Below are 26,664 nucleotides of genomic sequence, written 5' to 3'. Positions count from 1 at the left end.
AAATAAAGCGCGGCCGCAGGATTAATAACGTTAAGGTTAGTTCGGCCAGAGAAGCAAATATACTAATTAAAATGGTTGGACCTGCAAGATTTGTACTTTGTAGGTCTGCATTTTAAATTTAAGGAGTAAAAAGTATGTTTTTTTTTCTCTGAAATGTAATTGAGTAAAAGTATACAACCTAATAATACTTGAGTAAAGTACAAATCCCCCAAAACAGTACTTAAGTATTGTAACAAAGTACAATTACTTGAGTACTTTACACCCCTGGACGTGTGTCATCGTGGAAGGGAAGTTCAAGCCTCCAGACCTTCCTCCTGGTTGTTCTGACTGTGTGATGATCCTACAAGGTCAAAGGTCAGACCAGCACCCTGGGGACATGTTTATTACAAACAGCCAAGACCAAGCGTGTGGGAAGTGTGACTTAAGGTCCTCCCATAGTCGAGCAGACTGTACACAGAGCAGACTCCGCGGAGGTCCGCGCGGACTCTTTGAGCTTTTGATCTCAGCGGACGTCCACGCGTCAGAAAATAGGAGCTTCGCACTTTGCACTCTGCTGTGGGTCTGCTTTGACTCCCTTTGAGTCCGCGCGGACCTCCGCGGAGTCTGCTCTGTGTACAGTCTGCTCGACTATGGGAGGGCCTTTAGGTTATGACATTACACATTTACATTCAGTCATTTAACTGAACGCTTTTATCCAAAGCGACTTACAAGTTCTGTACGACAAGTCATCAGGAAGGGCACAACTCTATCAGCTGAGTGACAATGTTCATCAAAGTGTTGAGTGCTACAGTTTATTACATTTATTTAATTTCAAATAATGGTTGAAGAAGTGCGTCTTTAGTCGACGGCGAAAGATTGGACGGGTTTCGGCTGTCCTAACTTGGGTGGGTAGTTCGTTCCACTATTGTGGGGCAAGGACTGAGAATAGGCGACTTCTCTTTGATGACCCCCCAGGAGCTTGGATAGGAGTGGGTCTGAGGCGGCCAGAAGATGCAGAGTGTAGGGGTCTTGAGGGTGTGTAGTTAGAGACCATTGACCGGAGGTAGGCGGAAGCGGTTCCCTTTGCCGCACGGTATGCCAGGTCGACGAGGGCCTTGAAGCGGATTCGTGCAGCAATGGGGAGCCAGTGCAGGTCCCTGAGAAGTGGGGTGACATGGGCTGTCTTCGGTAGGTTTGAGACCAGGCGGGCCGCTGCGTTCTGAATGAGCTGAAGAGGCTTGGTGGCCGGGAGGCCAGAGAGCAGTGCGTTACAGTAGTCGAGGCGGGAGATTATGACAAAAAGAAAATCCCACTCTCTCTCCCGAGGATTCTCTCTCCGACAGGATTCAGTAAATATGACCTCAGGTTCATGTGTGAACGCACGATACATCGTGAAATGAAAATCGGAAAAATTACTTGTACGGTATGGTTTCTTCCTCTAAAGAAGAAACCATACCGTACAAGTAATTTTTCTGATTTTCATTTCACGATCTATCGTGCGTTCACACGTGAACCTGAGGTCATATTTATTGAATCCTGTCGGTTGTTGAAACAGACGTGCAGAAATGATGAAACAGACGTTCAATTCTTCACCAGAGGGTTCATTTCATCACTCAGATCTGTCCAGCTGAGCTACCAAAAATGTGTCATTTATTTCTCCTCTTTTTTAATGCTCTTACTAGACCAAACACAAAATATTTAAGCAAATAGTATACCATACTGCAGTATTCTGTCATGATGTCAGTGATCATTGTGCTATTGCCTGTGCATGTCTCAAAATGACCCAAGTTCAAACCTTGTTGTGTTTTTTCTAAAAGGTATTTTAAATCATTTGAAGGATTTCTGCATTTCTGGACCATAGCTAGACACACTAACTCCCCTACAGACTGGACTGCATTAGCGCTATAAATGCACAATCCGGACTCGGGTATCCGAGTCAGAATATAATTTCAAATCTATTTTGGAAACGGATCAAATCATTGTTCCAGTTCCACTTCAGTCCTACCTGGAGGCACTTTAGTGACTGAACTTAAATGAAGAGCAAGGATGATATGGTTGGGCGCTTTAATGAGCATTTTATATCAGCTGGGTCTCTTTTTAATACATACTGTATGCAGCAGGGTCTCTAAACTCTCATTAGTTTTGTGAACCTCCATCCTGTAGAGACCAACTTAGAGAGCCCTTTGTTTTAGACCTATTTCCAGTATGGAGATCAGTAAAGTTCTGAAAGATATTGATAAAGTAATCTGGACCCAACAACCTGGATCCTCATCTTTTAAAGTTTGTAGCTGATTCAATTACTGAACCTATTGCTCATATTTCTAATCGATTTATATATTTCATAATTTTTTTATTATCAACATTGGACACCTCATTATTCGCTAAAATATTTTAATATTGTATTACGCGGACTGTATAAATCAAGGTGGTGCTATAGACATGAACAGTCATTCACTCCTACATGTTGTAATAGAAGATCATTCACAGATGAATGGGGGTTTCATCAGTACAAGTTGAGGCATATATCTTTATTTTATTTATGCATTTGTCCTTTATTTGTACAGGTAAAGCACTATGAGACTTTCTATCTTTTTTGCATGAGCTGCCAAAACACATTGGACAGAAAAGTACAGTTCCAACAAATATTCTGTTGAACTCAGTGTGTTGGTATCGTCTCTCATCATGAAATGTCATTCAAGTACAGTAATATTAGGGGAAATATAATTTTGTCTTTACTAGCCAACAGCTCCCCTCACAGCATCCCGGCTCTGGCATGGTGTGGATGTGCAAGGCTTGTGCTGAGCTAACACATGCCTAGTGGCTAGTGAAGAGACACAGAGGAAATACTATTATTCCTATACTTTCATGATGATGAGAGAGACCCTGACACACAGTGTGGCTTTATAAGCCATGTTGGTCCGGGGGGCTTCTTTAGTATTCTCGTCTGTTTCAGACCTAGAGGATAACATACATCTGAGGACTAGGAGCAGGGAGGGCTAGCTAGCTTACTTCTTAGCATGCCTGGTCTGTAGGCTAACTAGCATCCACTTTAATGAACAAAGATCCAGAATTATATCCAAGATGACACAGGAGTTGGTCCTTTCTACAAGATAGAACGACTCCAACACAGGGTCAGAGGTCAGCCTGAAACCCTCTGGTCAATAGGGAGGTGGTTAATATGAAACACAGGGTCAGAGGTCAGCCTGAAACCCTCTGGTCAATAGGGAGGTGGTTAATATGCAACAAAGGGTCAGAGGTCAGCCTGAAAGCCTCTGGTCAATAGGGAGGTGGTTATTATGAACCACAGGGTCAGAGGTCAGCCTGAAACCCTCTGGTCAATAGGGAGGTGGTTAATATGCAACACAGGGTCAGAGGTCAGCCTGAAACCTTAAGAGTACCAAGGTCGACATTTTTTTATCTCAATGTTTTTGAAAATGTTATACATGCTTTTATGACCTCTGGTCTTGATTATTGTAATGCCTTGTATGTTGGTGTCAGTCAGGCCTCCCTCTCTCGCTTGCAGTTAGTCCAGAACGCTGCTGCTTGTCTGCCAACTGGAACACGTAAGCGAGAGCACATTTCCCCTGTACTGGCTTCCCTCCACTGGCTTCCTGTGCGTTTTAGGATCAAAATTTAGATTTTACTGTTGGCCAAGTGTCTGAACGGCTTGGCACCGGTCTACCTCTCGGACCTGCTGGAACCTTATGTTCCTTCAAGGTCCCTCAGATCAGCTCCTACTGGCTGTTCCTAAGTCCAGGCTGAAGCTTAGGGGGGCCCGTGCTCTCGCAGTGGCAGCCCCAAAATTCAGGAACGAGCTGCCTCTGCATGTTAGGCAGGCCCCCACTCTGCAGGTGTTTACATCATCAAAACACATTTATTTTTGCTTGAGAAACCTGCCTTTTTATGTGACATCTTTTTTATATCTGTGTAAATATGTTGTGTGACTTGTACTGCACGTTGTGTTGGAGTGACATAAAACAACGTATATCGGGGTTCCTATTGTTTATTATTGTGTTTTGGGAGCCGTTCTCTCTTCCAGTCTACTCCGAGCTTGGACTGAACAACTAAATGGTTTCTCTCAAGTATGAGTTATCATGTGTCTCTTCAGATGTCCTTTCTGACAGAATCCTTTCCCACAAACTGAACAATTAAATGGTTTCTCTCCTGTATGACTCATCATGTGTTCCTTCAGATGTTGATTCCTATTGAACCCTTTACCACAAACTGAACAATTAAATGGTTTATCTCCTGTATGAGTTCTCATGTGTTTCTTCAGATCTCCTTTTAAACTGAACACTTTCCCACAAACTGAACAACTAAATGATTTCTCTCCTGTATGAGTTCTCATGTGTCTCTTCAGATCTCCTTTCTGACAGAATCCTTTCCCACAAACTGAACAATTAAATGGTTTCTCTCCTGTATGACTCATCATGTGTTCCTTCAGATACTCTTTCCTACTGAACCCTTTCCCACAAACTGAACAACTAAATGGTTTCTCTCCTGTATGAGTTCTCATGTGTCTCTTCAGATCTCCTTTCTGACAGAATCCTTTCCCACAAACTGAACAATTAAATGGTTTCTCTCCTGTATGACTCATCATGTGTTCCTTCAGATTCTCTTTCCTACTGAACCCTTTCCCACAAACTGAACAACTAAATGAGTTCTCTCCTGTATGAGTTCTCATGTGTCTCTTCAGATCTCCTTTCTGACAGAATCCGTTCCCACAAACTGAACAATTAAATGGTTTCTCTCCTGTATGACTCATCATGTGTTCCTTCAGATTCTCTTTCCTACTGAACCCCTTTCCACAAACTGAACAACTAAATGGTTTCTCTCCTGTATGAGTTCTCATGTGTGTCTTAAGATTCCTACTGAACCCTTTCCCACAAAATGAACAACTAAATGGTTTCTCTCCTGTATGACTCATCATGTGTCTCTTCAGATGCTCTTTCCTACCAAACCCTTTCCCACAAACTGAACAACTAAATGGTTTCTCTCCAATATGCTTATTTATGTGTATCTTCAGATCTCCCTTCTTTCTGAACCCAGGACTGCTGTTAGACAAACTTTGTATTTTCTGTGTCTTCTTTGGTTTCAGAGTCATCAAACCTGGCCCTGCAGTCTCCTTCCATTCATCACCGTCATCAGTTTCAGATTCAGGACTGTCATCATCACTGTCATCAGTCTCATTTCCCGAACAGTCTGAAGAGAGAAGCTGGCCATCTCTAGTTGGTTCTAAATCACCAGCTGGATCTAGGTTATTGGCTGGTTCTGATACTCCACAGTCCTCAGCATCAGGTTCTGTTTTCATCTGTTCAGTTGAGGTGCTGGGTAAAGAGTATGCTTCTCCGTTTCTCTCCCTTTGGGTTTGAAGAGGCTGCTCATTCTTTTCACCATCTTCACATTTCACTGGGTCTACTGTGATCTTTGAGTGATCCGCTTCTTCCAGCCCTTGATGTAGTTCAACTTTAATCTGTAAGAGCTCTGGGTCCTGGGTTTGGCTGAGTTGTGAGGACAGAGTATTCTCACTATAGTTTTCATATTTCACAGGATGTAAGATCAACTTGCACCTATCAGACTCCTCTAAATCTTGACATAGTTCCTCCTGTTCCTCTTTAATCTGTAGGGGATCTGGGTCCTGGATTTGGTTAAACCACAAGGACAGAGGTTTCTCTTCATCATGTTCACTCTTCACAGAGACAGGGTTGAATGTGACCGTCATGATATCAGCCTCCTGCAGACCTTGGAGCTGCTCTCCCTCCTGACTGGTCCAGAGTTCCTCCTGTTCCTCTTTCATCTGTAGGGACTCTGGGTCCTGGGTTTGGTTGAACCACAAGGACTGAGGTTTCTCTTCATCATGTTCACTCTTCACAGAGACAGGCTTGAATGTGACCTTCATGATATCAGCCTCCTGCAGACCTTGGAGCTGCTCTCCCTCCTGACTGGTCCAGAGTTCCTCCTGTTCCTCTTTCATCTGTAGGGACTCTGGGTCCTGGGTTTGGTTGAACCACAAGGACTGAGGTTTCTCTTCATCATGTTCACTCTTCACAGAGACAGGCTTGAATGTGACCTTCATGATATCAGCCTCCTGCAGACCTTGGAGCTGCTCTCCCTCCTGACTGGTCCAGAGTTCCTCCTGTTCCTCTTTCATCTGTAGGGGCTCTGGCTCCTCCTGGTCCAGACTGGGGCTCCTCTCCTGCTGCTCAGGAGGAACCTCCTCTTCACACATAAACAGTTGTAAGGCAAGGGAGTCTAGAAAGAAGAAGAATTTAAATGTAATTAGTTGTAACCATTACTTTTGAAAGGAACAAACACTACACTCTTGCCAGGAAAGTAACATGTTTAACGAATAGGCCTATATAGGGATACACAGATCATATACCCAATATCGCTATCAGGATGATACTAGCTACATTTCATTGATCTGTATCGACTACAGAACGGTCAGATCTAGTTTCAAGTTCAAGTTCAAGTTTCTTTAATAGTTGTCATACAGAAGTACAGAATACTTTTATACAAAATGCTTCTTTCTGTTACGCTCCAGAGACCGTGCTAGACAAAAGATAAGTATGAAATAAAATAGTATAGCATGTAAAAATAGAAGTAAAAATAGAAGTCACGTATGTAGACAGTGTTCAGTATATACATATGTACAATGTTCGATGCAGAATAGAAGTAATTGAGTTACCATACAATATACTATGCAATATACTAATATACAATACTATATAGTGCAAAGCAGAAATGGGATGAGGTACAATTTAGGTACAATTTACAGTAAGGTACTGAGGTATGGGTTGTAGTGCAAATCCTTTACCAATAAATATAAATTGTGTTTAGGTGTTCTAAAGTGTGGAGAGTGGGTGCTGCAGTGTGTTGTTTGTTTAAAGTGAGTGTGTGCGTGTGGATGTGTGTGCTGTGAGTGCATTTGATGGTTGTTGCATAGTGTTATTGTTCGTTGAGCAACCTGATGGCCTGGGGATAGAAGCTTCTTCTGAGTCTTTCTGTGCTTGCCATGAGACTCCGGTATCGCTTGCCTGACCGCAGCAGTTCAAAGAGGCAGTTGTTTGGGTGGCTGGAGTCCTTGATAATTCTCTTACCCTTACCCCTGCACTGCATGTTGTAAATGTTCTGGAGAGTGGGAAGCCCCCCTCCAATTGTGCGTTCGGCTGAACGTGCCACTCTCTGTAGTCTGCTTCTACATGAGTAGAAGTTCTTAAGGATCTTCTGACTAACTTGGAACTTCCTTAGGCGCCTGAGGAAGTAGAGGCGTTGTCGTGCCTTCTTCACAACACGGTCAATGTGTGTGGTCCATGTCAAGTCCTCGGATATGTGGGCTCCGAAGTACTTAAAACTATTACCAAGTTGTCATACAGCTTCCTCTTTTAGAAGGAAAAGGTTCCCAGCTTTCCTCCAGAATGGATCTGATTCCACTTGATGAGATATTGGCCAAAGGTTTGACATTTCTATTACATAAGGCTATAAAGTAAGACATGTACATGAGTATCTCATCTTTTACAGTCTATGCTCGTTATGTTTACAGTCTATGCTAGCTCGCCAGCAGTCTGAGCTGACCAAAGATTCTTCTTCTTAACTTTTTAAGTTAACGTGGAAAGTCTGTTTTTATCTCTGGTCCCATTCCCACACTGGCCTGTTGAGTAGAATCCTCAGTCTTCACACCTGGCTCCAGTGCTCAGAACATGGCTTTCATTGACAAGTTGAATCTGTTTTGGGAATGTTCCTCGCTTTTTAGAACTGACAGAGTCCATTAAAAACAGACTGGTTAGTGTGAGACTTTGGCTATTTTTGCTAACACAAGGCAATTCTATTTGTGCTCACAGGGAATGTCATCAAATTCATATGGACTCACAACAGCCACCTGTTGTGGCAGAAGATGAGTCTGTGTTCTAAAACGAAGAACTGTTGAAATTCTAGACCCTCTTTTAAGTCTGCTATTAAAAAAGAAGAAAAAGAAAAAAAAGCCTGTCCTTGTTTGGTCCGATACTATTTTCTGAAAAGCCATTTCATTGGCTTAGTGACAATAAGACGCTTGTTTTCTCTGTTCTGGGCAGAATGTCTTGGCGTCTCCACGCTACTGTATATTCTGGGAGATATGGCCAAAATGTTTATCGATATTGTTATCAGTATAAAAAAAATGAAACTTGGGGAGCTCCCGTAGCTCACCGCATATCTCGGCGCTATTTCTGCGTCGGGGAAAACCGTGCTCGTCACGGATCTGGGGGACACGAGTTCGATTCCCGGACCCGCCGTCATTTCTCAGAATGTCTTCCCCTGCTCTACATCCCATTTCAACCTGTTTCTGTCGGTCATGCTTGACCAGAAAAGCGATAAACGCTAAAAAATAAAGTAAAAAAAAAAAAAAAAAAAACGTACAAATTTTATTGAAACAACAAATGTATGTTTATTTTGCAGCAATTCTTTGTCGTTGCCGCCATCTTTAGTGGTACAGCCCCTCACACTCCAGTTCTCAGGCTACAGCTGGTTTAAAAGCGAAAGTAAACCGTTTCTCTGCTGGCTGTGGCTCCAGGGGAGTTGAACAGTTTTGGCTCTGCTCGTTTCTTTTCCATCTTTTGGCGGACAAACCACCGCACATGTGCACCGTAACTCGCGACTGGAGACTAGCTCTGCTAGCACACATAGCCTACTATGTACAGACGGTTTCAAACTGTATTTTAAATTAGAAAGCAAACAAAATAAATCTCTCTTCTTGCAGGCAAGAAACACAAGTCTGTCCACTGTCTCTGGTTTTAAAGCTGCCCTGTTGCAGGTAACAATACAAATAATAATAAAAAAAACAATTTTAAGATGATTGATTTCAATAGTTAACACTTTCCGTGCCACACACGAGAATACTCGGGTTTATTAATAGGTGGTTGTTAGCCACTCACGAGATTTCTCGGATTTTTCTTTTTTCTTTTCTTTTTAGCGATCTGAAATCATATTGCATCACCCGAGCCTACCCGAGTATAGCCAAGCGGCGCCGGCGATCATTGTGGAAAAAAGCGCCCCCCCTGTCGTCTCCCAGATGACAAGGGATTTTGGAATGGACTTGTAAAGTGTCACAGCCAACTAAGTGACACTGGTTGGTATGACATCCTGTTCTGGGCATGTGTTGCTGTGGGTGTCTGGATGTGACGTGTGTTCTGGCTGGTGGTGCCCCGTCGGAAAGGAAACACGTTGTGTGTGGACACATGTTGAGTGCCACAGAACAACAGTGACCCTTGAAATTGACATTCCTGTTTGTTCTTTTATAACCAGTATATTCTTTATACACTTTAAAACTAAAACTCTGGTTGGAAGACAGTGATTGTGTGAATCTAACCTATTTTTAATATGCTTCAGTATTCAATTATATGCTTCTGCGTAGAGAAGAATGATTTGCTTGGTCTGTACAGATGCATCTGTCCCCCTCCTTCCACATGAGCCTGCAGTAGGGAGTTAACCATAAGAATGCAACCTTGCCAGGCAGGGCCTCTTCCCGGAGCTCTCCGGCCGGCAGACGCATGGTTGACCGGTTAACCCTTTGTGGGGTCTGAATGAGATGAAAAGTGGAGGGACTTTCTCATACTTGAAGGAACTATGTAACTGGAAGTAACGCAAGTAAGGGAAAAGGGAGGGACACTTGCTGTGCACATAAAGTGGAACGATTGGATAAGTATATACTGCGTATTGTGCGTTGACTGGCTAGTAAAATTGCATCACTGTATCTGAACCAATGACAAAGAGATGTTGAATTCCTTTATAAAGGCTAACTCACTTCCTCTCAGGCAGACTTTTTTGAGAGATTTGAAGATGTTGCTTGCAGACACCAGGCACAAGCCGTGCCAGATGAGATGTTTTTGTTTTATACTTCTTTTAACTAAATTGGAAATTTCCAATGAAGTCTCATTTGTAACTTGTCTTTTCTAATTAAAAATACTTCTTTATAAATATATCTTTTTGTATCCATTCTTCTGACCAGACGGACGGGTAAGCATCGAAATGTTGTTTGCATTGTAACTTCACCCTTTGCGTTCGGATTTATGATGTAAAGACTTTAGAAACCAGCCGACAACCACGCGGTCCCGTAATGTTCCTGATTAATGATGTAAAAACTTTAGAAGTGTGGCTTTATCCATACGGAGGCCTAAGGAGAAAAATGTATATGTAGATGTATACTAAAGGTGGGTTCTGTATAAATGTGATTATCAAGTAAAGCCATACAGTGGTAATACGTGTAACCGAATAAGTTAAATAGATATCCTATGAATAGGAAAAGTCCTTCTCAATGCAAAATAGAATAAATATACTCCGCAACTCCAATCAATCAACCGCATGACTGGAGGGGACGGAGGAGTGCCTGTGTGGGCCTGGGTTGGCTGGGTTTAACCCCTGCAGTTTATAGACGCATTGAGTCCTAGACATCACAGACGTCGCAGGACGCTGCTTGAAGTTGAGATGCGGACCAATGAGTTATGGGGTTATCAATCTGACCTAGGCTTAAAACGGCACTTATCAGGACTCAATGAAAATGAATGGGGGAAAAAATCCGGTACTCCACATTTTCCAGTCCACTGATGCAGCCGGGCTTACCACAGTTCATTCTGGAGCCTCAGAGCCCCGCTGATCATGGAGTTCTACTGTATCGCGTTGGATCTATACACTTATCGATTTTTTCGAATGGTGATCAGGAATTGGAATATACCAGTTGTATACCATCTGATGTCAGGTAAGGACTCTATGTTATCAGTGTTAGGATAATCAGACAAATTTTGATGAAGTTATAAGCTGTTTTGTGAAATGTCCTCTTTTGGTTTCACTGTAAAAGTCGAAGAGGAAATCAACGTGGCGATTATCCGTGCGCGGCCCGAATGTGCTTGCGTGCACGTATAATATTGATCATCTAGCGTTTATTTGAAAACGATTCATAAAAAGGCAGACGAATATCAACGTTGTGGAATATTCCAGTAAAAGACGATTTTCATAGAATGCCCCAGAACGGGCTATTTTTTATTTCAAAACGGGGGCTTTTCTAAATGCTCTGAAACGGAAATGATGCGATAAAAAACCAATCTGCCTTGACAGCCAGGGGTGCAGTCGTAATATGGGCGTAAAATCGGCCTCAGTGACGAAGGCCAAACGCCGTTTGACCGCGTTTGCCCAACACTGCACCCCTGTTGACAGCACTGACTGGAAAATAGTCTTTGATAATGCGATGGGCAGATTAGACACATAGCCATAATTTAAAACATAGATTAGGCAATATTAACGTTAACATTGGCGCCGATGGTGGCATTCAGGGGGTAAAAAGGAAAACCCGGCGTGGCACTCAAAGTGTTAAGATGGATGTTTTACCTAGAATCAACTTCATTAGCTCAATGTTACCGTTACCCCCTCCTGATGGTTACTGGAAAAAATTACACTCCACCGCATATACATTTATTTGGAATAACAAACCTCCATGAATAAAAAGATCCACCGCACAGAGAAACAAAGCCGACGGAGGTTTGGCATTTCCAGACTTTTACCACTATTTTAAAGCGTACTCTTTAAGACCACTGACAACCTGGTTTGACTCCCAAGCATCTGTATCCTGAAGAAACTTAGAAGAAAATATAGTAGCACCACATAGACTGCAGGACATAGTATACACCATATTATCAATTAAGCAATGCGAATTGAAATTTGGCCCCCTTATTACACATGTGATCCGGATATGGCGTGAAACACACAAAAAATATTCTAACCAACATAAATGGCATAGCCATACTCCCCTATTCAATAACAATGCACTCCTTATTGGAAAACGACCTATAAGATACCCCAAATGGGAAAAGCAGGGCATACACACATTGGGAGATGTTTTCAACAAACAGGGTTTTTGTAGCTATCAAGATATACATAAAAAATGTAACCTCACCAGTTCCACATATTATTTTTATGCACAGTTATTGGATTGTTTGAAGGCTCATGGAGTCCCATTAAGGATACCAATTGAGCACCACAGATATCACAAATTCTTCTATGAAAGAGAGACATCGAGAGGCTTCGTTTCTGATTTTTATCATCACTTACTAACGTCTTCGTATGGAATCCTCCCCCTAGACTCAGTCTGGAGGAGGGATATACCAGACTTGGAAATAGATTTTGATTGGCAAGAAATCTGGGCAAACGTTCGAATTGTGTCACGTAACCCGGACCATCAACAAATTAATCTTAATTATATTCATAGGACATACCTGACTCCTATAAGATTGAACAGAATGGGACTTAAACAAGACTCCCTATGTTCCTTATGTACAAATGGGGATGAGGGTACATTTATGCACATGTATTGGGATTGCCCACCGGTTAAGATATTCTGGAAAGAAGTGTCCCAGCAATTATCAGTATTCTTATTTCTGAACATACCTGTACATCGCTCTGTATTGCTGTTGAATGATGTATTTCAGTTGGCAGCCCCTATACAGCTAAAGAGACTAGTTTTATCCGGTCTCACAGCTGCTAAAAAGCTGATAGCATCACAATGGATTCAACCGGAAAAAATTTGCCGGAAGGTATGGGTTCTTACCTATCTCGATGTGATTTATCTAGAAATATCTACAGCAAGAATTTTAGGCGTCAGTGAAACCAACATTGCAATCTGGTTAGAAGTGGTGGAGAGAATAAAAGCTAGCATATGAAGTGTAGTACCTGGTTAGAAACAAATGAAAATGGATGGATTATCCAAGTGGGGGTCCGGGGGGGGTGAGCGAGCAGGAGCATATGTTTGTATGGTATTAGATAGCAAGTATTAGGTATATATCTCGTAAACTACATTTATAATGATTCAAATGTTGATTTCATTGGATGTTTACTGTTAATGCTTGTGTGTCTAATTTGTTATGTTTAAAAAATAAAAAAAATATTTATAAAAAAATAAGTGATTGATTTATTCTTTTTTATCGATCGATATCAATTATTAAAATATATCGCGATAATTATAGTTATCTTTTTATCGCCCAGCCCTACTCCATGCTACTGTATATTCTGCCCGTTGCAATGTATAATTTTCCCATTGCAACGTACTATTTTCCTGTTTGTTGTTCACTTTTGAATAAACCTCTGAAAGATGAATTCTACCTTTTATTATTGAAGAATATCAGATAAACGCAACAGCAGCCGTATGCTAGTGGCTAACTTACAGCATGCTGTCCAGTCACATGATTGACTGTTATTATATTATAGCAATTACAGAACTAACATAATATTACAATTCTCATTGCCATCATGTATAGTTCCTAGTATCTGGAAAATAGCTCATGTTGTTCCATTACATAAAGGTGGAGATAGAAGTAATCTGAATAGCTATCGACCAATATCCAAGCTATCTTGTCTTGCAATTTGCAAAGATGTTTCTCTCAGATCACTCTATATTAAGCCCACATCAATGAGAGTTTAGAGCAACAGCCACTACTCTAGTTGTAAATGGTATAGTATCTGACCTTGACTGAAGTAAACACTGTCCTGCCTTTTTTGTAGATCTGTCAAAAGCATTTGACACAGTTCTGTATTCATTAGTGGTTCCGCTCGGCGTCACTCATGCACTGTCCTCGCACACGTGCACGCGCACTGAATAAAGACCACAATGTACCTTTATATCCCAATATTTGTCTGACCACACCCCTATCAGCTTACCTACATAAGCAGGTGTGTGGTCACCTGCTCTCCTCCTTCTCGCTTTCACCACAAGGAAGTGCCTCGGTAGATCCCCACTTGACGTGATGTGATGATAGGAGAAGAGTTGGAAAACGAGATACGTTGACATCATATCTTTATTTTCTCTCTCAGTATATTCGAGAAAATATGGCGATATTGTCTTCGTACTGGAGTGTCTGGAAGATGGTGATCATTCTAAAAACCCTCCACCGGTTTCGTATGGGGAGCACGCCGCTACATGCCTCCCAACCGCTGTTGTGAGAAGCGGTGGGTTCCAGGTTGGTGAATAATGTTTTGCTTGCAAGCTCCACTTGTCTGTTAGTGCTACGGGGGCTAGCTGACAATGTTTACGAAAACCGGCCCCAGACTAGGGTCTTTTGTTCAGCCTCTTAGGCAACGGCGGAAGACCTTGGTCTGAAGCCCATTATAGTTAACTAGTGGGCCACGACCAGTAACACTGGTGATCCCTGTGTTTTCTGGACGAGTGGATGTTTCTCTGTCACCGTGAGGCCCCGTCTTTCATATACAAATGAGTATTCCCTCACGAGGAAATATGGGCATGGATGTTCGTTATCGGAAAATCTGTGTTCAAGTCAGCTACGGCCCAGATGGGAATTGTGCTGGCTCCGTCGGGTGTTGGTAAAATCACCGTTGTAAAACTGTTAACATCTCGTTTCTCTTCTCTCTTAAACAGTGAGGAGGGTTTCAGAACGGCGGCCTGTCTGAGTGATTGTTATATCATTGTGTACAAGTTCAGGTGATAGCTGCTTAGCTTACGTGCTAGTGGTGGCCTACTGTTAGCCAGTCAGCTGTTAGCTGCGGCGCTAGCCTGTTGTGATCACTAGGCTAGGAAACGTTAGCTTGCGTGCTAGTTGTGGCCTACCTAGGCTAGGCTAGGAAACGTTAGCTTGCTGCTATCGGCCGATAGCTTAATGCTACACTGTTGAACGTGCTGTGACTATAACATGTTTTAAACACTTTTGACTACGACGTCATCTTTGACAGAGGATGTTCGTCGAACCTGCCCTGAGCCAGGACGGCGAGGACTGCGTCAACAAGGGGGACCGTAGCGGCGGGATGGAGCGGCGACGCTGCCCAGGTCGACGACACAGGACGGCTGTGTTTACTACGGTGCCTTGTTAGAGACTGCAGTTTCGCTTGATCTGCGCTCAAGGTAGGCAAGGTCCTGACCAGACCTTGGACACTTCTTCTTGCTTTCCCTTCTAAATGTTTTGTAAATAATGATGTTTTCCAAAACGAGTGTTGCTGCACTACATTTAGGATACGACGCGAGTTATGTGTGAATTGTCTTGTCACTGGTATTTAGCTTCTCCATGCAAATCGGGTTGTTTGTTACAGATGTGAAAATGATCTGGTTTGTTGTGTTGAGAAACATCATGTGTGTTTATGTACCGTGTACTCACAACTAAGGGGGTTAAACTAACCTATAAAGCTATGCTTAGTGACATATGAGTAAAGAATGATTCTTTTCTCAGCCTGTAATGACAATGAACAGTGTGTTCACATATTATTAAGGTTTTACCTGTTTAACTGGCCGTATTAAGGGTAAAGTAGGAGGGTTGTGTTTCCCCCCGGTTCCCTGGGGACTTCTTCATCCTCCTCTCAGACATGTTGTTACACTATATTGTGTCACTGTGTGGTAGGGATACGATGTAACCCTTAGCTTGATTGCTGAGGTTGTGCTAAAACTGCTTGAGGAACTTTATTTTCCTAAAAGAAAAGATTGTTTGGTCGCTTTTCGTGTGTGCTTAGCAAGGCCTGTGGCCGATACTAATCGAGAATTATGTATTCTCTCATTATGAAAAACGGTGTTCCTCTGTAGAGTGTTTTTGCCATTTTTTGTAGGTGATGATGGGTTGTGTGTGTCATGTGACCTACAACTGGGTTGGGCTGGCCACAGAAGCACATGTGTAAGTTTGGTACCGGGGCTCTTGGAGAGCCCTCTCTATTCTGTGTTTTTTCCTTAGTAAAAATCAGATAGCAGGTTAGCACATGCGCTGTGTGAAGCTGTTAGACGCTTCATGGAGCTGACTATGACTGCGTCACTCTTTTTGTCATTACATCGTATCATGGGTGTGGGGTCGTAAAGGGGTGAACTGGTAACCTTTCCTCCCCCTTTTTTCTGTTGGTCAGGGGTAAACCCACCTGTCCTTCAAGGTTCCTGTCACGTTGCGGTTCGGCACGTTACATGGTGAGGGGGGGAGGGAGTTTCCTGGTCCCACGCCCTGGAATATTGGGCGTGTGCACCGCAGAAATTCCCCCGCCATAGAGTACGTCACTGTGCGCGTCTCTGTTGGTAGGACTTCCGTGTGCTGTTCAGGTCCATGTGATGGATCTGTTTCGGGGGGTGGTCAGGGCTCCTCCTCACAAAGCTCCTATTCGGGCCTTCTGTGAGTTGGGACTCTCCTTCCATGTGAGGGAGCCTCCTTCAGAGTACAGAGCCTCCTCCTCAGATTGTCAAGGTGAGTGGAACCTCAAGAAGGAGTCCTACTCTATTGTGTGTGTATTCGATTCAATTCGATTATTGAGTGTGTATGGGTTCAGTGCCTCCTCCCCGGAGTGCCCTAAAACCAATCTTTTACATGGCTCAAGGTGCAATATATTCTTTTCAATCTGTACAGCTCGCGTGGGAAGTCTCTCTGGGGATTTCCGTCTCCTTCCTATGGGAGGGTGGTGGGATGTAAAAATGTGAATAATTTTTACCCCCGGCTGTGTAGACTGGGATACATACTGTTGGTGCTTCCTTCTTTTCTATTAAAAAGAGTTGGAGTTAGGAAGTATCACACCCCTCTTGTCGTTCCCCTGGGCGCCTTGGGGATTCAATGACAGGTCTAAATAGCCTGTTCATTGATGTGGTTGTGTCCCGACGCAGGCATAGTGCTAGCTCGGGGTGTTCTGTAATCAGGCGACTGACTGGCACGCCTTGGTTGCTTGGGGTTAAAACGGCGTTTTTATAAAGCAACTGGGATGGAGGTTTTTCCTCTTCCGAGGACCTGTTTTGGTTGTCGACGGATTCTCGTTCATATCTGGGGGATGATGACGGAATGGATCTGAACATATGTAGAGGGGTCTCACGCCCTGGGGGTGGGCCACCGGGCGCGGTTCGCCCCGAACGTCTGGGTGGCGCCTTCTTTTCATGTTTAAGATCAACACGCATATCTGCCCCTTCTCCTGGAGTAGGCATGTCGGCGTGGTTAGGGCACGGGACTGGTTCTGGTCACGCTGGTCCGGATCAGTTAAACCCGTTGTCCGCCGGGGATGCAGATCTGCTGTTCTGGTACCCTGAGGGACTTGGGCTTTTTTCAGGGGGAAAAATGCCAGGTCGGTCCGGGTGTCACAGGGTTAAGCGCTATGGAGACCCTGGTTGGGTACATTTTGTACTCAGCACTGTCATAATGGCTTACGGCCATGCCAACCTGTACAAGCTCGATCTCGTCAGATCTCGGCCGCTACACAGGTTGGTCCTGGTTAGTACTTGGTTGGGAGACCGCCTGGGAATACCAAGTACGGTGTGCTTGGGGCTGGTTCTCCATTCTTTTCGCTCCTTTCTCACGCATGGCGAAGAGGGGCCTGTTGGGGTGGTCTTTGACCTCCTCTGGTGACCCTGTGCTTCCCGTATCGCCGGGCCCGGTCCGAAGTAATGTTTCGTCGACCCGTAGGCCTGGGATAACCCTTTTTTGAAAACTGAAACACTTGTACTGCGGTATAGCCTGTGTATACCCGCAGGTGTGTTGGAGTTTTTTCTTGAGGGGTTATAGGAACAACCACCGCATTGGGTAACGACAAGGTGGTTGATTCCCTGGTGTGTTGGAGCAGTGTCAACTCCCGGGTTACCCGGTTGAGGGTGCCCCTGCACGTTCTTGACGTCTGCCAATCGTGTCAGCCTTCTCTGCCTCAACCCCTCTGGGTGGTTTTTTTTTTTTAAATGGAGGCTTGGTCATGCAACAACGCCAGCATACGCCCCTTCCGCCGGGGCGTCTGTTTTCAGCTGACTCCTTTGGCGCCTGTCTCGTCCGCAGTCTCCAGGCTCGGGTTAACAGCCTGTTGCCTGTTTTTTTCCACGGTGCGCTGCCTGCTTCCGTTGGTTAACCTTTTTTGTGTGCTTACGGCCATGCTGACTGCCTGTTCTGCAGGGTCAGTGTGCCAGGCGGTCTACTGTTGGGGGGACAGGGCCCGCTCGGCTGAGGGGCCTTTGTCCGGATACGCTGGCGATGTGGGGGGCGGGGTCACTAAGTGCCCACCTGGTGGGGTCTTGATGCTGGCATCATGGACTTCTCCGGGCCCCCGTTCCAGGGGGTCCAGTCCCTTTGGTGGGTCTGGGCCTTCCTTCGCGCTCCGCTGCTACGGCCTTGCCACAGGGTTGGGTTTGCCCTTGACCCCGTGATTCTGGGGGCAGTAACGAGGTTGTTCCCTCCGTTCGTTCCCGGGTGGCATGCGGGTTGTGCATGTGTGTAGTCGTGGGGTCAGGCCACGGTCTGCTCACCCTGTGCGTTGAGTTGCTTGAGTGCCTCTTCGCACGGTCGGGTCCGTCGCCCTCCCGGGAAACCTCCAATAGGGGGGGTGCCCTCCATTAGGGGGGGTCGGGGGGGGCTCGGCCCTCCCTGTTCTGATGGTTGTGGGGGGCCTTCAGCGGGGTGTATTTGTCGGCCGGTGGCTCTGCTCGGCCTCCCTATGTGCATGAGTGACGCCGAGCGGAACCACTAATGAATACAGAACGATAGGTTATGACTATAACCAAGTTCTGTTAATAGTGGTGACGCTCGGAGTCCGACGCCGCTGCAGCCCTTGATCTCACCTTGTGGTGAAAGCTTGGGAAGGAGGAGAGCAGGTGACCACACACCTGCTCATGTAGGTAAGCTGATAGGGGTGTGGTCAGACAAATATTGGGATATAAAGGTACATTGTGGTCTTTATTCAGTGCGCGTGCACGTGTGCGAGGACAGTGCATGAGTGACGCCGAGCGTCACCACTATTAACAGAACTTGGTTATAGTCATAACCTATCGTTCATCACTCTCTTCTATTGCAAAGGTTAATGAATGTTGGCTTTGACACATCTGCTTACAAATGGTTTCAGAGCTATTTATCCAAAAGGCATACTTTTACATTTACTAGTTTAGTAAATGGGGCCAAGTGTTGTTTTATTTGTCACATGAGTACATGTACAGTACATTACAGTAAAATGCTTGCTTCTGTATGAGCCCCCTGATAATATGCTTCATACAGTAAAAAGAATAGGATCCAAACACTATACAAAATATTAAATATACAAACTAAAGTACAACCTAAAGTACAAAATTTAAACAATGAGGTACAAAATGCAAACTTTTTAAAATGCAAAATGAACGAATGAGGTATGAAAATGCTAATCTTTTAGTAATAAATAGATAAAAATATGGTGTTAAAATGTGTTTAAAGTGTCTAAAGTGAATGTTAACTCAATGGACGCCAGACCAGAGTAAAGTCGGGTTAACTCGCCAACCGTTCAGCGCCAGACCCGAGTATAGTCCGGTTTTCATCGTAATTTCTTTTATTCAATATTTCTATTAATTTCAGGCACACGGACGTCAGGGTTAACAAGGGGAATCATCCTGAGATCGCCAAAGTGCAATACCAGCCGCATCCTCCCAGGTGGCGGTATCGAGCACCCTTTGAAGCCTTGTATCTTGGCCTGTGTAATGTTCAAATGTCTCGGTGCATTTTTCTTTGTCGGGCAAGTGGAGCGGTTATGCCGAACGGATTGAGAAGCGTCAAATGCCCCCGATGCATGATGTGTGTTATGTTGGCGACACGATGGACACCAATACTTGGACTTGCGATCAGATAATTGGAATATTCTTTTTGGGGTACCTCCTAGTGAAGGTAAGGACTATATGATATCAATCCTGCTTTGATCCAACCATGACTTCACCTCGATTGCAACGTGTGTGTAACATTACTCCACAACATATGCCGTTGGTGACGATCAAACCATCAAAAAATCCCCCCCCCCCCTTTCATGCATTCATGATGAAACATAATACCTATTATATACATTTGATTTGGAAATAGTAGCGTGTCCAGGCGAGAAGCGCCAACGGTTTTAGTGAAGTTCACGTATTGCTGCATATCGTCGTTTTCTGGGATTAGACGGGATCACTCTAAAACTATACTTATACGGTATAACACGGGAACGTATGGATGAAAACATTTATTCTTTTTCACATATTGAACGATAGATAGGTGATGTCAAATGGGCCATAGTATTGTATCCATAGCTATAATATAAAATGTAAAATAGCCCTGCAAACACCGCAACTTATTCCTATCTCTTAAGAGCGTTGGCGTGGTAGGAACTAGGGCTGTCCCCGACTAAGGATTTGGATGGTCGACTAGGATTGGCCAAAATTTGCCGTTAGTCGACTATTGGTAGACTACAAATATATAATATTAAAAAAAAAATTAAAATATTTTTTTTTTTTTTTTTTTTAATGTATCATTCCATTTGGGCTGTGAGGGGTGCTTAATGTCTGAAGGAGTCGACTGAAGGCTTCTTGTCCTCTGCAAAGCATGCAATTGGTCCACTGATGGATACATCTTGATATTTGTCTAGTCTAGTGTGTTCATTAGATAGGTGAAATCCTCTTTCAGTGCCTCTGTGCCTGTTTTCGTAGGCAGTTAGCCTCTGGTATGCGTGCCATTAGCGTTAGCCACGCTTCTAGGCCTCTTTTCTTTTGGAAAGAATGATAAAAAAAAATAAAAATAAAAAATATTATATTCGACTAAGAGGTTGGCCAGTCGACTACGGCTCCTTTCGACCGATTAGTCGACTAATCGATTAATAGGGGTCAGCCCTAGTAGGAACAAACAATGCTCAAGTCAATGGTGTCCAAAGAGTTAAAGGTGAGTGTTTGTTTTAAAGTGAGTGTGTGCATGTGGATGTGTGTGCAATGAATGTAGATGGATTAGTGTTGCATAGTCATTGAGCATCCTGATGGCCTGGGGAGAGAAGCTCCTTTTGAGTCTCTCTATACTGGCCATGACACTCCGGTAGCGCTTGCCTGACCGCAGCAGTGCAAAGAGGCAGTAGTTTTGGTGGCTAGATTCTTTGACTATTCTCTTAGCCTTGGCCCTGTAACACCTGGTGTAAATGTCCTGGAGAGTGGGAAGCCCACGTCCAATTGTATGTTTGGCTGATCGAGCCACTCTCTGCAGTCTGCTGCGGTCGTGTGCGGTGCTATTCCCAAACCAGGAGGTGATGTTACCAGTCAGGATGCTCTCTATTGTGCATGAGTAGAAGTTCTTTAAGATCTAGATGGCTGCTGAGTGAGTACGCTGGGTCTGAGCTCAGTCTCTGTATCCACACTAGCAGACCATCTGCAGCTAATGGAGCACTGTGTTGGAGCCAATGAAGATAATGTGAATGATCTCACCACCCGTGTCATACAACTTGAAAAAGACAACTCTTACCTGCTGACAAAGATTGATGACATTGAGAACAGAACTTGCACTATATAGTATTGTATATTAGTACACTGCACAGTATTGTATATTGTATGGTAACTACGTCTATTCTGCATCGAACATTGTACATATGTCTAAACTGAACACTGTGACCTTTTTTTACTTCTAATTTTACTATGTTTTTATTTCATACTTATCTTGTCTTGCACAGTCTCTGGAGCGCAACAGTAAGAAGCATTTTGTACAAAAGTATTCTGTACTTCTGTATGACAACTATTAAAGAAACTTGAAACTTGAAACTTGAAGCAGATCCTTGAACCTCCGCTTCATAAATGTACCCGAGGCCGCTGAAGGTCGGGACCTGATCGGGTTCATGGCTGGCCTGATTCCTCAACTCGTGGGGCAGGAGAACTTCCCAACTCCATTATCCATTGAAAGGGATCATCGCAATCAGACCTCTCGACAGGACAACAGATCCAACCCGAGACCTATCCTGATAAAGCTACAACACTTTCAGGATAAAGTCAAGATCCTCCGACTTGCTCGTGAAAAAAGAGTTGTTCCTTAATGCTTCACGTGTCTTCATTTTCCCTGACTACAGTGTTGAATTGACAAGGAAACGCCAGGCCTTCCTACCAGTGAAACGGCATCTCAGAGATCTTAATTTAAGATACTCACTTCGTTTTCCAAGCACCCTGAGCGTGACGTCAAGAGGAGCTGTTTCGTGATCACAAAACTGCCGAAGCTTTCTTCAAGACTACAGCGTAATTAACTTCCATTCTCGTCAAAGTCTTTCGAAGATGTCGCCTCATGTTCTAGGATGACAAAGTTGCTGACTCGAATCGATGCCAACAGGCTAGCTTTAGCCATTCACTTGCTACTAACGTTAAGACAGTCTCTCGAAAATATCCTACGTTTGCGAACATTCCTCTTCATGGTCTTTGTTACTACATCGATATGAAAATAGTGACTCTTTGAACTAACCGGTGGAATCGCCTTGTTTCTGTCAGTCTTTTTTTTTTTTTGGCTGATATTCTTTAGTTTTCTAAACTTGCGTCCAACAAGTTGGGTATCCTGACTTTTTTGTTTGCTGGAAAGTGTGACGCCTCCGGCTATTTTCTACTGCCGTAAAGCGGTAGCATAGTGTTGCAAGGTGTAGTCTCGTTATCTCTATACTAAGAGGAACAATTTATTTCAGTTTTCTTTTAGGTTGTTATCTTCTACTATGTAGTGCGCTCTTCTTTTCCCCTCTTTAGGTTGGACTGAGGGTATTATTATTATTTAAAAAAAGAAAAGAAAAGAAAAAAAAGAAAGAAAAGGGGATGTGTATATATATGTATATATTGAATTATTAATTGTATTTATATGTATGTATATATATATATATTTTTTTTCCCCTTTAAAGAATCTTGTCACTGATATGTACACTGTACCCTTTCCAACCTCTCATGTGGTACTAACCTATCTTGTTAAGTTACTACTGAGCTTAGGGGTGGACGGTATGGTCTAAAATTTATATCACAGTATAATTTGAAGCATAGACGGTAACGGTATATATCACGGTATCAGTGTTTCCGTTAGAATAATTTTTTTTGCCTGATAGGCAGGCTATATAAAGAATGACATCCTCAAGGCATGTAGATTTATAATATGTTAACTTAAAACTAGGCTACTTTTGCGTATAAAGTCATTATATTCCAAATAAAATAAGTCCCGAGTCCGTGCTGCTCCCATTGCAAACAGCCGGGCTGGATGCTGGATTTTGCTAGAAGCATTATGTAGCTGCAGAGCCGCAGAGCCAGCGGCGCTTTCAGGTCTGGTCACAGCTTTCAGCCGTTGGGTGGGGGGGCGCTGTTGAGCGGACCTGACCTGAAAGCGCCGCTGGCTCTGCGGCTCTGCAGCTGCATGCTATTCGCAAATCCACTGCTGCAGCCGCCGTCCTCCCGGCTCCCGCTGCAGCCGTCGTTATCATAACACTACACGCATATCATAATGTTTACAGCAAACTGTAGTTGATCACCAGGTATGTTTTATTAACGTAGAATAATTCATATAAGAAAAACGATAGGGACATCTCTTACCTTTCTCCACTGGTTAAAAATGCCAGGAACTGAAATTGAAACTTGCTGTGCGCCGCGGTGATATGTGTTTATTATGAAATGACAATTGCGTGTTGACACGCCCACTGCGCGAAGCCTCCTAAATAACTTTTCCCAGTTTGCACATATCTATTATCTATGACTAATTCTATCTATGTTTAGGGGCAAATGCGATTGAAATAGTCTCGCTGTGGTTACATGACGTCATTGCTATTTTAGAGCTGCTCTACCGGTTACACGGTATAGTCAAAATCCATACCGTAGAGCAAATTAATACCGTTTATACCGTATACCGTTTATACCGTCCACCCCTAACTGAGCTACATATATATACATAACATGAAACAGACAAAGCTCAGTGGGGTGGAGGTTCTGGCCTACTCACCTGAATCCTTGGGCCTAAGGGGTCAAGGATCAATGGGCCAGTCTTGTGTTCCGTTTTTTGTTTTTATGTTTTCAGTTACGTGTTCTGTCTGATTTTCCTGTATCTGTGTGCTTTTGTGTCTTATAACTGTGTATTTTGTTTGTTTGTCTTGTATTTACACATACTTATAACAAGTGTAATTATGTCTCTCATCTCCTTTCTACAATGGTTGGTTGCTTTTACATACTGGGGTGATCTTACACTCTTTATAAACTTGATGTGCTCTGATGGATGGTGTTAAAGGTCTAAAAATAGTTCATCAGAATATCAGAAGTCTGTTACCCAAAATGGATCTACTTAAGGCATGGGTTTTTCAACACAGGCCAAGCATAATTACATGATCAGAGACCTGGCTTAACGATAAAATAACAAATGAACAAATTAAACTAGAAAATTATGTCTTGTATAGAGAGGACAGATCCCTTAAGAAAGGTTGTGGAGTTGCTACTTATGTATTATCTAGCTTGGTCTCTGAATTAATCATCCCTGAAGAAGTTGGGCCTCTAGACTTTGAATGCATTTGTCAAAGTCACCCTGCATATGAATAAATACTTAACTATTGGAAATATTTATAGACCTCCTTCAGCACCTGCAGAATCATTTAATTCTATTAAAGCTACTTTAAATTCTATTTCATGTAATAATGAACTTATAGTTCTTGGTGATTTTAATAAGAACTGGCTAGCTACATCACTAACCAAAGTTAAAAATATATTTCTTAATTTAAACCTAACCCAGTTAATTGATATGCCTACCCGAGTCACAGCTACCAGTGAATCTTTGCTTGACTGGATCCTAGTCTCTCATCCCAACAGATTTTTAAAAGCAGGGGTTTTGTCAGATTGCCTTAGTGATCATTCTATTGTGTACTGTTTTGGAAAATTAGACTACCTAAAGCACCACCCAAAGTGATTCAAATCAGGCAACATAAGAAAATTAATGTGGATCAATTTATCAATGACCTAATCTCAATCAACTGGGATAGGTATCAATTAATACCAAATGTTCACAACTCTTGGGATTTCTTTTACTCATAGGGATCGAGTCTGGGCCAGATTCCGAAAAGACAAGGACCCAGTTGTCTGGGAGGAGTATAAACGGCTGAGAAATGTTAGCAAGACTATGGTCAGAAATGCCAAATCCAATTATTTTAAGGACTCCTTAGCTTGTGATTTCAAAAATCCCAAACAATTCTGGAATAAGATTAAAACTTTAACTGGTGTATCCAAAAATAATATTATTGACCAGATAAAAGTGAACACTATTATACGAGATCCACAGCTGATTGCACAGTCATTCATCCAGCATTTTTCATCTGTCACTGCTGCATCATCACTCGATCCCGTGTCTGATCTCTTCAGTAATAGGCCTCCTGATCATAGCTTCTCTTTTATGAAAATTTTACCTTTGGAAGTCTTTGATGCCATCAATAGCCTAAAAGTAAGTGGTGGTCCTGGTTTAGATGGTTTAGAACCTAAGTTCCTCAAACTTACATCCCATATTCTAATGTACCCATTATGTGATCTGTTTAATATGTCACTGTCCACATTCGAAATGCCTGACATATGGAAGTGCTCTCATATTACCCCGTTGCATAAAGGTGGAGATGCACTTGAAATGAATAATTATAGACCAATCGCAATTATTTGTTCTATTGCCAAAGTGTTTGAGAAATTGATATATAATCAGCTCTCTAAATTTCTTGACAAGTACAATATTTTATCACCTCATCAATCTGGTTTTAGGTCAAAATTCTCAACATCAACAGCTCTATTAAAGCTTACAAACGACATCTTTTCTGCAACTAACAATGGTAAATTAACTGGTGCAATTTTTATCGATTTGAGCAAAGCTTTCGACTTAGTTGACCACCACCTACTTCTAGATAAACTTCACTCTGTTGGCCTATCACGCAATGCATTACTCTGGTTCAATACATACCTTCATAATAGAAAACAATGTGTTGTCATCCAAGGGTTCAAATCGGATACAATGGTCCAAGAACGTGGTGTGCCGCAAGGTTCAACCCTTGGTCCACTTCTTTTTTCAATATTTATAAATAATATACCTTCTGTCTGTTCTGATTGCAGCGTTCATCTTTATGCAGATGATAGTGTTGTATACATCCAAAATTAATGTAGCACAGATTCAATCAGCCTTACAATATGACTTTAAGACACTACAGTAATGGCTTGTTGAAAATAAACTAATACTAAACAAAACCAAATCGCACTTTATGATTTTTGGTACTCGGAAAAGACTGAAGGCAACCGAATCTAAGGCATGCGTTATCTTATGTGCCGATAATACACCTCTGCATAAAGCTGAACGCATCAAGTATTTGAGAGTATGGCTTGACCCCGAACTCTCATTCAATTTCCATATTACCTCTACTGTTATTAAAATGAATCGCAGCATTGGAGCCCTTTATAGAGCTAGACATTGTTTTTGCTTCACTGTTAGAAAGAGACTTGCACAACAACTTATTTTGCCATTAATGGACTATGCTGATGTTGTCTATCAAGCTGCCTCCAAAACCCATTTATCACCTCTAAATGTGGCTTACAATAGACTATGCAGATTTGTTCTTGACTGTCCGTTCACAACCCACCATTGTACTATGTATCAAACCTTAGACTGGCCTTCTCCTACTTTAAGAAGACAGAGACATTGGCTGCAATTGATTTTCAAATGTATCCATTCTGACTATCCTGCTTACCTGAAACAGTTGATGGTCCCTTTCTCTTGCACTTATCGTCTAAGACACTCTGTACAGTATTTTTTCACAGTTTCTCCATTTTCAAAAGCAATGGCCAAGAAATCTTTCATGTTCAAAGCCCCTTCGGACTGGAACAATCTTCCGGTGACCATTCGATCCATATCTTCATTTTACCTCTTTAAAAATGCTCTTTGTTCAAATTTTATGGTCAAGTGTACATGCTTCCTTGGTGGGGCTCCTGCGCTGGTGAGGGGACGTGGGGCACAGCCGCCCTTTATGCGG

The sequence above is a fragment of the Notolepis coatsorum genome (assembly GCF_963971535.1).
Source record: "Notolepis coatsorum genome assembly, chromosome: 6".
In the NCBI taxonomy this organism is placed as follows: Eukaryota; Metazoa; Chordata; class Actinopteri; order Aulopiformes; family Paralepididae; genus Notolepis; species Notolepis coatsorum.
Note: the sequence above shows the minus strand (reverse complement) of the source record.